Raw genomic sequence first — 9,139 nt, 5'->3', positions numbered from 1 at the left:
GTCGCCGTAGCTCAGTTGGTAAGAGCACCGGACGCAATATTCGGAGGTCGTGGGTTCGGATCCCACCGGCGGCATGGTTGTTTTTTCTGCTCGTTTATAAGTAATTTTTTTGAAACCAATTGTTCGGCATTAGAAATTTAAAAAAATAGAAAACATTCCCTTATGCACCTTGGTTTCGGTGACTGTTGGCTTCCTTAATATGTTTATCAAACGAGCCCCTCATTTCATTTGCCTTGTCTGCTAATAGCTTAACGGGGGTCTCTGTTCTGGCAGCCTTGATGCCATACGTAGCATAAGAGGGCTCTCGCACAGTTTCCACCCTCGCCGTAAGATGACGTTTCACGTCAAACTTGCGGCATTACAGGACGTGCTACGTCCACCGCTATGGACGAGCGTTGCGCTGTTGAACACTCTAGACGTTCGCTTACACGAAAAACATAAATACCCACGAAAGCAGCAGATTAGACAGCCGTCGTCGTAGCTCAGTTGGTGAGAGCACCGGATGCGATATTCGGAGGTCGTGGGTTCGGATCCCACAGGCGGCATGGTTGCTTTTCTCTGCTCGTTTATAAGTAATTTTCTTTAAACCAATTGATTGGCATTAGAAAATTAGAAAAAATAGAAAACATTCTTCTATGCATCTTGGTTTCGGTGACTGTTGGTTTCCTTAATATGCTTGTCAAACGAGCCCCTCATTTCATTTGCCTTGTCTGCTAATAGTGTAACGGAGGTCTCGGTTCTGGCAGTCTTGATGCCATAGGTAGCATAAGAGGGCTCTCGCACAGTTTCCGCCCTCGCCATTAGATGACGTTCTACGTCACACTTGCGGTATTACAGGACGTGTTACGTCCACCGCTATGGACGAGGGTGGCGCTGGTGAACACTCTCAAGGTTCGCTTACACGCGATATATAAATACCCACGAAAGCAGCAGATTGGACAGCCGTCGCCGTAGCTCAGTTGGTAAGAGCCCCGGACGCGATATTCGGAGGTTGTGGGTTCGGATCCCATCGGCGGCATGGTTGTTTTTTCTGCTCGTTTATAAGTAATTTTCTTTAAGCCAATTGATTGGCATTAGAAATTAAAAAAAAATAGAAAAGATTACCCTATGCACCTTGGTTTCGGTGACCGTTCGCTCCCTTAATATGTTTGTCAACCGAGCCACTCATTTCATTTGCCTTGTCTGCTAATAGTGTAACGGGGGTCCCGGTTCTGGCAGTCTTGATGCCATAGGTAGCATAAGAGGGCTCTCGCACAGTTTCCGCCCTCACCGTTAGATGAAGTTCTACGTCACACTTGCGGTATTACAGGATGTACTACGTCCACCGCTATGGACGAAGGTGGCGCTGGTGAAAACTCTCAAGGTTCGCTTACACGCAAAACATAAAACCCACGAAAGCAGCAGATTGGAGAGCTGTTGCCGTAGCTCAGTTGGTAAGAGCAGCGGACGCGATATTCGGAGGTCGAGGGTTGGTACGCCACCGGAGGCATGGTTATTTTTCTGCTTGTTTATAAGAATTTTCTTTAAACCAATTGATTGGCTTTAGAAATGAAAAAAAGAAAGCATTCCCCTATGCACTTTGGTTTCGGTGACTGTTGGCTTCCTTAATATGTTTGTCAAACCAGCCCCTCATTTCATTTGCCTTGTCAGCTAATAGCTTAACGGGGGTCTCATTTCTGCAAGTCTTGATGCTCTAGGTAGTATAACAGCGCTCTCGCAGTTTCCGCCCTCGCCGTTAGATGACGTTCTAAATCCACTTGTGGCATTACAGGACGTGCTACGTCCACCGCTATATACGAGCGTTGCGCTGTTGAACACTCTAGAGGTTCGCTTACACGCAAAAAATAAATACCCATGAAAGCAGCATATTAGACAGCCGTCGCCGTAGTTCAGTTGGTGAGAGCACCGGACGCGATATTCGGAGGTCGTGGGTTCGGATCCCACCGGCGGCATGGTTGCTTTTATTTGCTCGTTTATAAGTAATTTTCTTTAAACCAATTTATTAGCATTAGTAATTAAAAAAATATATATAACATTCCCCTATGCACCTTGGTTTCGGTGACTGTTGGCTTCCTTAATATGTTTGTCAACCGAGCCACTCATTTCATTTGCCTTGTCTGCTAATAGTGTAACGGGGGTCTCGGTTCTGGCAGTCTTGATGCCATAGGTAGCATAAGAGGGCTCTCGCACAGTTTCCGCCCTCACCGTTAGATGAAGTTCTACGTCACACTTGCGGTATTACAGGACGTGCTACGTCCACCGCTATGGACGAGGGTGGCGCTGGTGAACGCTCTCAAGGTTCGCTTACACGCAAAACATAAATACCCACGAAAGCAGTAGATTGGACACCCGTCGCCGTAGCTCAGTTGGTAAGTGCACCGGACGCAACATTCGGAGGTCGTGGGTTCGGATCCCACCGGCGGCATGGTTGTTTTTTCTGCTCGTTTATAAGTAATTTTCTTTAAACCAATTGATTGGCATTAGAAATTTAAAAAAAATATAGAAAATACTACCCTATGCACCTTGGTTTCGGTGACTGTTCGCTTCCTTAATATGTTTGTCAACCGAGCCACTCATTTCATTTGCCTTGTCTGCTAATAGTGTAACGGGGGTCTCGGTTCTGGCAGTCTTGATGCCATAGGTAGCATAAGAGGGCTCTCGCACAGTTTCCGCCCTCACCGTTAGATGAAGTTCTACGTCACACTTGCGGTATTACAGGACGTGTTACGTCCACCGCTATGGACGAGGGTGGCGCTGGGGAACACTCTCAAGGTTCGCTTACACGCGAAACATAAATACCCACGAAAGCAGCAGTTTGGACAGCCGTCGCCGTAGCTCAGTTGGTAAGAGCACCGGACGCGATATTCGGAGGTCGTGGGTTCGGATCCCACCGGCGGCATGGTTGTTTTTTCTGCTCGTTTATAAGTAATTTTCTTTAAACCAATTGATTGGCATTAGAAATTTAAAAAAAATAGAAAATATTACCCTATGCACCTTGGTTTCGGTGACTGTTCGCTTCCTTATTATGTTAGTCAAACGAGCCCCTCATTTCATTTGCCTTGTCTGCTAATAGTGTAACGGGGGTCTCGGTTCTGGCAGTCTTGATGCCATAGGTAGCATAAGAGGGCTCTCGCACAGTTTCCGCCCTCGCCGTTAGATGACGTTCTAAATCACACTTGCGGCACTACAGGAAGTGCTACGTCCACCGCTATGGACGAGCGTTGCGCTGTTGAACACTCAGAGGTTCGCTTACACGCAAAACATAAATACCCATGAAAGCAGCAGATTAGACAGCCGTCGCCGTAGCTCAGTTGGTGAGAGCACCGGACGCGATATTCGGAGGTCGTGGGTTCGGATCCCACCGGCGGCATGGTTGCTTTTCTCTGCTCGTGTATAAGTAATTTTCTTTAAACCAGCTTTTGGCATTAGAAAATTAGAAAAAGTAGAAAACATTCCACTATGCATCTTAGTTTCGGTGACGGTTGGCTTCCTTAATATGTTTGTCAAACGAGCCCCTCATTTCATTTGCCTTGTCTGCTAATAGTGTAACGGGGGTCTCGGTTCTGGCAGTCTTGATGTCATAAGTAGCATAAGAGGGCTCTCGCACAGTTTCCGCCCTCGCCATTAGATGACGTTCTACTTCACACTTGCGGTATTACAGGACGTGCTACGTCCACCGCTAAGGACGAGGGTGGCGCTGTTGAACACTCTAGAGGTTCGCTTACACGCAAAACATAAGTACCCACGAAAGCAGCAGATTAGACAGCCGTCGCCGTAGCTCAGTTGGTGAGAGCACCGGACGCGATATTCGGAGGTCGTGGGTTCGGATCCCACCGGCGGCATGGTTGCTTTTCTCTGCTCGTTTATAAGTAATTTTCTTTAAACCAATTTATTGGCATTAGTAATTAGAAAAAAATAGATAACATTCCCCTATGCACCTAGGTATCGGTGACCGTTGGCTTCCTTAATATGTTAGTCAAACGAGCCCCTCATTTCATTTGCCTTGTCTGCTAATAGTGTAACGGGGGTCTCGGTTCTGGCAGTCTTGATGTCATAGGTAGCATAAGAGGGCTCTCGCACAGTTTCCGCCCTCGCCATTAGATGACGTTCTACGTCACACTTGCGGTATTACAGGACGTGTTACGTCCACCGCTATGGACGAGGGTGGCGCTGGTGAACACTCTAGAGGTTCGCTTACACGCAAAACATAAATACCCACGAAAGCAGCAGATTGGACAGCGTTCGCCGTAGCTCAGTTGGTAAGATCACCGGACGCGATATTCGGAGGTCGTGGGTTCGGATGCCACCGGCGGCATGGTTGTTTTTTCTGCTCGTTTATAAGTAATTTTCTTTAAACCAATTTATTGGCATTAGTAATTAAAAAAAATAGATAACATTCCCCTATGCACCTAGGTTTCGGTGACTGTTGGCTTCCTTAATATGTTTGTCAAACGAGCCCCTCATTTCTTTTGCCTTTTCTGATAATAGTGTAACGGAGGTCTCGGTTCTGGCAGTCTTGATGCCATAGGTAGCATAAGAGGGCTCTCGCACAGTTTCCGCCCTCGCCATTAGATGACGTTCTACGTCACACTTGCAGTATTACAGGACGTGTTACGTCCACCGCTATGGACGAAGGTGGCGCTGGTGAAAACTCTCAAGGTTCGCTTACATGGAAAACATACCTACACACGAAAGCAGCAGATTGGACAGCCGTCGCCGTAGCTCAGTTGGTAAGAGCACCGGACGCGATATTCGGAGGTCGTGGGTTCGGATCCCACCGGCGGCATGGTTGTTTTTTCTGCTCGTTTATAAGTAATTTTCTTTAAACCAATTGATTGGCATTAAAAATTTAAAAAAAATAGAAAATATTACCCTATGCACCTTGGTTTCGGTGACGGTTCGCTTCCTTATTATGTTAGTCAAACGAGCCCCTCATTTCATTTGCCTTGTCTGCTTATAGCGTAACGGGGGTCTCGGTTCTGGCAGTCTTGATGCTATATGTAGCATAAGAGGGCTCTCGCACAGTTTCCGCCCTCGCCGTTAGATGAAGTTCCACGTCACACTTGCGGTATTACGGGACGTGCTACGTCCACCGCTCTGGACGAGGGTGGCGCTGGTGAACACTCTCTAGGTTCGCTTACACGCAAAACATAAAACCCACGAAAGCAGCAGATTGGACAGCTGTTGCCGTAGCTCAGTTGGTAAGAGCAGTGGACGCGATATTCGGAGGTCGAGAGTTCGTACGCCACCGGACGCATGGTTATTTTTTCTGCTGGTTTATAAGAATTTTCTTTAAACCAATTGATTGGCTTTAGAAATGAAAAAAAGAAAGCATTCCCCTATGCACTTTGGTTTCGGTGACTGTTGGCTTCCTTAATATGTTTGTCAAACCAGCCCCTCATTTCATTTGCCTTGTCAGCTAATAGCTTAACGGGGGTCTCATTTCTGCCAGTCTTGATGCTATAGGTAGTATAACAGCGCTCTCGCAGTTTCCGCCCTCGCCGTTAGATGACGGTCTAAATCACACTTGCGGCATTACAGGACGTGCTACGTCCACCGCTATGGACGAGCGTTGCGCTGTTGAACACTCGCGAGGTTCGCTTACACGCAAAACATAAATACCCATGAAAGCAGCAGATTAGACAGCCGTCGCCGTAGCTCAGTTGGTGAGAGCACCGGACGCGATATTCGGAGGTCGTGGGTTCGGATCCCACCGGCGGCATGGTTGCTTTTCTCTGCTCGTTTATAAGTAATTTTCTTTAAACCAATTTATTGGCATTAGTAATTAAAAAAAATAGATAACATTCCCCTATGCACCTAGGTTTCGGTGACTGTTGGCTTCCTTAATATGTTTGTCAAACGAGCCCCTCATTTCATTTGCCTTTTCTGCTAATAGTGTAACGGAGGTCTCGGTTCTGGCAGTCTTGATGCCATAGGTAGCATAAGAGGGCTCTCGCACAGTTTCCGCCCTCGCCATTAGATGACGTTCTACGTCACACTTGCGGTATTACAGGACGTGTTACGTCCACCGCTATGGACGAGGGTGGCGCTGGTGAACACTCTAGAGGTTCGCTTACACGCAAAACATAAGTACCCACGAAAGCAGCAGATTAGACAGCCGTCGCCGTAGCTCAGTTGGTGAGAGCACCGGACGCGATATTCGGAGGTCGTGGGTTCGGATCCCACCGGCGGCATGGTTGCTTTTCTCTGCTCGTTTATAAGTAATTTTCTTTAAACCAATTTATTGGCATTAGTAATTAAAAAAAATAGATAACATTCCCCTATGCACCTAGGTTTCGGTGACTGTTGGCTTCCTTAATATGTTAGTCAAACGAGCCCCTCATTTCATTTGCCTTTTCTGCTAATAGCTCAACGGGGGTCTCGGTTCTGGCAGCCTTGATGCCATAGGTAGCATAAGAGGGCTCTCGCACAGTTTCCGCCCTCGCCATTAGATGACGTTCTACGTCACACTTGCGGTATTACAGGACGTGTTACGTCCACCGCTATGGACGAGGGTGGCGCTGGTGAACACTCTAGAGGTTCGCTTACACGCAAAACATAAATACCCACGAAAGCAGCAGATTGGACAGCCTTCGCCGTAGCTCAGTTGGTAAGATCACCGGACGCGATATTCGGAGGTCGTGGGTTCGGATGCCACCGGCGGCATGGTTGTTTTTTCTGCTCGTTTATAAGTAATTTTCTTTAAACCAATTTATTGGCATTAGTAATTAAAAAAAATAGATAACATTCCCCTATGCACCTAGGTTTCGGTGACTGTTGGCTTCCTTAATATGTTTGTCAAACGAGCCCCTCATTTCTTTTGCCTTTTCTGCTAATAGTGTAACGGAGGTCTCGGTTCTGGCAGTCTTGATGCCATAGGTAGCATAAGAGGGCTCTCGCACAGTTTCCGCCCTCGCCATTAGATGACGTTCTACGTCACACTTGCAGTATTACAGGACGTGTTACGTCCACCGCTATGGACGAAGGTGGCGCTGGTGAAAACTCTCAAGGTTCGCTTACATGGAAAACATAACTACACACGAAAGCAGCAGATTGGACAGCCGTCGCCGTAGCTCAGTTGGTAAGAGCACCGGACGCGATATTCGGAGGTCGTGGGTTCGGATCCCACCGGCGGCATGGTTGTTTTTCTGCTCGTTTATAAGTAATTTTCTTTAAACCAATTGATTGGCATTAGAAATTTTAAAAAAATAGAAAATATTACCCTATGCACCTTGGTTTCGGTGACTGTTCGCTTCCTTATTATGTTAGTCAAACGAGCCCCTCATTTCATTTGCCTTGTCTGCTTATAGCGTAACGGGGGTCTCGGTTCTGGCAGTCTTGATGCTATATGTAGCATAAGAGGGCTCTCGCACAGTTTCCGCCCTCGCCGTTAGATGAAGTTCCACGTCACACTTGCGGTATTACGGGACGTGCTACGTCCACCGCTCTGGACGAGGGTGGCGCTGGTGAACACTCTCTAGGTTCGCTTACACGCAAAACATAAAACCCACGAAAGCAGCAGATTGGACAGCTGTTGCCGTAGCTCAGTTGGTAAGAGCAGTGGACGTGATATTCGGAGGTCGAGAGTTCGTACGCCACCGGACGCATGGTTATTTTTTCTGCTGGTTTATAAGAATTTTCTTTAAACCAATTGATTGGCTTTAGAAATGATAAAAAGAAAGCATTCCCCTATGCACTTTGGTTTCGGTGACTGTTGGCTTCCTTAATATGTTTGTCAAACCAGCCCCTCATTTCATTTGCCTTGTCAGCTAATAGCTTAACGGGGGTCTCATTTCTGCCAGTCTTGATGCTATAGGTAGTATAACAGCGCTCTCGCAGTTTCCGCCCTCGCCGTTAGATGACGGTCTAAATCACACTTGCGGCATTACAGGACGTGCTACGTCCACCGCTATGGACGAGCGTTGCGCTGTTGAACACTCGCGAGGTTCGCTTACACGCAAAACATAAATACCCATGAAAGCAGCAGATTAGACAGCCGTCGCCGTAGCTCAGTTGGTGAGAGCACCGGACGCGATATTCGGAGGTCGTGGGTTCGGATCCCACCGGCGGCATGGTTGCTTTTCTCTGCTGGTTTATAAGTAATTTTCTTTAAACCAATTTATTGGCATTAGTAATTAAAAAAATAGATAACATTCCCCTATGCACCTAGGTTTCGGTGACTGTTGGCTTCCTTAATATGTTTGTCAAACGAGCCCCTCATTTCATTTGCCTTTTCTGCTAATAGTGTAACGGAGGTCTCGGTTCTGGCAGTCTTGATGCCATAGGTAGCATAAGAGGGCTCTCGCACAGTTTCCGCCCTCGCCATTAGATGACGTTCTACGTCACACTTGCGGTATTACAGGACGTGCTACGTCCCCCGCTATGGACGAGGGTGGCGCTGGTGAACACTCTCAAGGTTCGCTTACACGCAAATAATAACTACACACGAAAGCAGCAGATTGGACAGCCGTCGCCGTAGCTCAGTTGGTAAGAGCACCGGACGCGATATTTGGAGGTCGTAGGTTCGCATCCCACCGGCGGCATGGTTGTTTTTTCTGCTGGTTGATAAGTAATTTTCTTTAAACGCATTGATTGACATTAGTAATTAAAAAAAAAGAAAACATTCCCCTATGCACCTTGGTTTCGGTGACTTGGCTTCCTTAATATGTTTGTCAAACCAGCCCCTCATTTCATTTCCCTTGTCTGCTAATAGCTTAACTGGGGTCTCATTTCTGCCAGTCTTGATGCTATAGGTAGTATAACAGCGCTCTCGCAGTTTCCGCCGTCGCCGTTAGATGACGTTATAAATCACACTTGTGGCATTACAGCACGTGCTACGTCCACCGCTATGGACGAGCGTTGCGCTGTTGAACACTCTAGAGGTTCGCTTACACGCAAAACATAAATACCCATGAAAGCAGCACATTAGACAGCCGTCGCCGTAGCTCAGTTAGTGAGAGCACCGGACGCGATATTCGGCGGTCGTGGGTTCGGATCCCACCGGCGGCATGGTTGCTTTTCTCTGCTCGTTTATAAGTAATTTTCTTTAAACCAATTTATTGGCATTAGTAATTAAAAAAAATAGATAACATTCCCCTATGCACCTAGGTTTCAGTGACTGTTGGCTTCCTTAATATGT

The 9,139-nt window shown here is 47.1% G+C and overlaps 2 non-coding genes across 2 annotated transcripts; both read left to right on the top strand.

The window, feature by feature from the left end:
* TRNAL-CAA (transfer RNA leucine (anticodon CAA)) lies at positions 1-74 on the top strand. The gene has a single exon. It is a non-coding gene; the product is annotated as a tRNA-Leu (tRNA).
* Positions 75-2,351: 2,277 nt separating this feature from the next.
* On the top strand, positions 2,352-2,425 carry TRNAL-CAA (transfer RNA leucine (anticodon CAA)). The gene has a single exon. It is a non-coding gene; the product is annotated as a tRNA-Leu (tRNA).
* The last annotated feature ends 6,714 nt before the right edge of the window (positions 2,426-9,139 follow it).

This window comes from Amblyomma americanum, chromosome 1 (assembly GCF_052857255.1).
Source record: "Amblyomma americanum isolate KBUSLIRL-KWMA chromosome 1, ASM5285725v1, whole genome shotgun sequence".
Classification (NCBI taxonomy): domain Eukaryota; kingdom Metazoa; phylum Arthropoda; class Arachnida; order Ixodida; family Ixodidae; genus Amblyomma; species Amblyomma americanum.
The sequence above is the reverse complement of the archived record's forward strand: the minus strand, read 5'-3'. Positions and strand labels throughout refer to the sequence as shown.